Below are 3,359 nucleotides of genomic sequence, written 5' to 3'. Positions count from 1 at the left end.
TTGCATTATTAGAAAGATAAAACAGAGATCTTTAATATTGATAAAAGGATCAAACTCAAATTCTCAATATTAAGAAAGTTATGAAACTCACAATATTGAAGAATCTAGTCTTTTTCAAGTACAAAAATCTAAGAAAAATAAAAGTGCAAAAGGAATAAATCCCAAAAAGGTAAAAACTAGGTTTAGGGAATATCTAAAAAGCTCACTCCTTTTGGTGGCTGCAGGTACAAGGCTTTATATAGGAAGGGGAGTGGAAGCCCTAAAAATGGGAAAAGTCAAAGTAGTCAACGGCTCGGTCAACTCGACCAGTGCTCGGTCGAGTGGTAGGTCGAGCTGGCTTCTCTCGTGCATTCTCCACTCGGTCGAGTCCATCTTCCCACACGATCGAGTGCTTGGTCGAGCTGGACTCCGGACCTTGGTTCTTCAGCCTTAACTCCCTTGCTTTCCCTTCATGATTGCTTCACTTCTCTTCAGCATTGCTTCCATACTCTTTAAGCTCCAAAATCACCTGTTTATGCATGAAAAGATGCAAATGCAATGCAACTAAACTCGAATGTATGATTAGTCCTAAAGCTACACAATAATGGTAAAAATGGCTAACAAAAGATGCTAAAGATGTGAATAAACTAAGGGAAAACATGGTAAAATATATGAACATCACTAGTACTAGTGAACTCAATCAAATTTGAACAATATGCAATTAGAAAAGGATCGATTGTTACAGAGTTGATAACACGAATAAATAAGAGAAATACTCAATCAAAGAAGCGAGTTCAACATTGATCTTCACCGAGTACATCACTCGGGTCTCAAGCACATGGCAAGAAAAATTTACAGCTCAGATTAGGCATAAGAGTGAATAGAGGAAGATCCGAAGATACAACGGCTCTTATACTCCACAGCTTGTAACCTTAAACCTTCTAATTCGTCTAGATTCTTTTAGTCAACTCACTCCAACTGACTAGTCAACACTTGCTCTTCCTTTGACTCATCACTAGCTGACGTGGTAGATGGCTTCTTCCTGTAGTATGTTTGATGAATCTTATCATACTCCTATCTTATTCTCTGACCATGCTCAATATCTATCTTGTCTCAGTGAAGATGGTCTCATTGGGCCCAGAACTACCTTTCCTCCTGTATCGGAACTTTGCAACTGTGCCTTCTCTGCGGGAAGATAAGGGCCTGTTTCATCCATCATAGGACCGATAGAGCCTCTGCCACGTTTTTTCCTGTCGGAGATTAAGAAGACATTTTAGGATACATGAAAGAGAACGAGGATAGGCTAGCAAACCCAAAAGTGAAAGAAGCTGCTGCTAGGTTGACTGTGAAAGGACAGACCGTGATTGGAGAAAAGTCTCAATTTCATCATCTCGTAAGCCTTCATCATCTTCTGAATATCAACTCTTGTTTAATGATGTACACGTAACCTTTTTCTCATCACCTGAGCTGCATCTCTTATCCAGACTCCTTTTCAGGAAACTACCATTCTGCTTCATGTGGCTACTACTACTGCTTTCCTCTCTTTCTCTCCTCCTGAGTCTTAGATCTTTAGCTCAATCTCATTCTGCCGTACCCTCCACATCTCATTGGTTTCTACCGCTTTGTTTGCTGAACGGTCAAGGGGTATGAACATGTAAAAGTTAAAGTAAACAATGAGCTTTTAAACAACATTAAGTACTTGATATGATCATGAGACCATCCAAGAAGATCCTTAAGCCTTGTTCAACANATATTTGTGGGATGGTGAAAGATGAATGTTATGATGATGAGATATAGAATGGATGGATGGGTGTTTCAATTCCCCTTATGCAGTTGCAGTATAAGAGGTGTCAATCCTAAATGAGTGTTTGTGAACAATCAAGATATGCATATGAATCTAAGTCAAGCCANCTAGGTCCAATTGGTTTAGGAGCTTCCAGGAGTTGTTTCTACTAAGCCAAAAGTGAAGAAATGTACAGCTCATGTTGTTTATCATCAGCAAATTGGACCAAGGAGTGAAAGAGAGAGAAGTTCAAGGATGCACTTATTGGGCTAATAATAGATTATAGGCAAAGAGAACATGGGAATTTCTATTGGGGATGATATCTAACAAGTCCAGCCCAATTTGAGCATAATACAAGCCCAAGAAAGCCCAAAATAATCACTTTATTTTGTGGTCAAAGCAGGATGACGAAAATGGAGTTCAACTCACCTTGGGAAAGACACCTTGGGAAGAGAAACATGCACCAAGGGTTGAATCTTCATTCAACTTACTATTTTTATTATTTTTTAGTTTCAAGAACAATTAATACTTGGCTTTGTTACCAAGTTTCTTAAACCCTATATAAACACATGTAATCTCATTTGAGAATCATCAATCAATTTCCTTTTCATTTTATGAGTCTATCTCTTTGTTCTTTGTCTAGAACATTTCTTTGTTTCTTGGTGTGTAATATCCAAGNATGCATATGAATCTAAGTCAAGCCAAGTGTAAAGATTGTTTGTCACTAACAATCCTAAAATGAAAATGTAAAAAGCAGAAAGTAAACTACAAGAACTAAGAACTAGATGCAAATAAAACAAGATGATTATAACAGAAATGATGCAAGAACAGAAATAGAAACTACTACTAATGAACTAATGCAAGACAATTAATAAACTGAAAACTAAATGTATGCAACTAGAATGAAACAGGAATGAAACAGGACAATCACAAATCATAAAACACAGAGTTCTGGGGATGAACTCGAGCAGCACTCGACCGAGTGTAGGTCGAGTGGGTGGTCGAGCTAGTCAAATCCGGGAAACAGAGCAATGCAATAAAAACAGAGTAATGCTAAAGCAAATCAAGCAACAAGCAAGCAACAAGCAAGCAACAAGATCATTGTGGCTGTCTAACTTGGTCAACAAATCTCAAGCAAACTATGAGCTGATCTCTAGACATATGAATCTAAGACAAGTTTCTCCCACTCTCATGGTCAAGAAACAATCAAGCCTGAGCATCTTCTAGACTTGTTCTCACAAAGTAAAGAATCTACGCAAGCAGGCATTAAGCAATACATCTCAAACCAAACAAGACTCCTAATCTCTTAGCAAGCCTAATGGTAAGCTCTAGATCTAGCCTTATCTATGCTTCCTAAACATTGGTGTGATGCTAAGAAACTTGAAATCAGACTCTATCCTCTCAGATATAGAATCATCATTAAGATCATCTACCCTAGAAGAGATCTACAACAATCAAGCTTGACCAAGTCACACAAACCACAAGATCAATCCATCCTAACCCATCCTCAAGATCCTAAGGAAACTACTCACAACAATACATGGTGATCAAAGTCAAAAACCCAGAAAATATTGAAACTTGCATTATTAGAAAGATT

At 38.0% G+C, this 3,359-nt stretch overlaps 1 pseudogene; it reads right to left on the bottom strand.

Annotated features, from left to right (window-relative positions):
- LOC104748656 overlaps positions 1-3,359 on the bottom strand; it is an 8,460-nt pseudogene that overhangs the window by 2,058 nt on the left and 3,043 nt on the right.

The sequence above is a fragment of the Camelina sativa genome, chromosome 15 (assembly GCF_000633955.1).
Source record: "Camelina sativa cultivar DH55 chromosome 15, Cs, whole genome shotgun sequence".
Lineage (NCBI taxonomy): Eukaryota > Viridiplantae > Streptophyta > Magnoliopsida > Brassicales > Brassicaceae > Camelina > Camelina sativa.
Note: the sequence above shows the minus strand (reverse complement) of the source record. Positions and strands in the feature narration are given on the sequence as shown.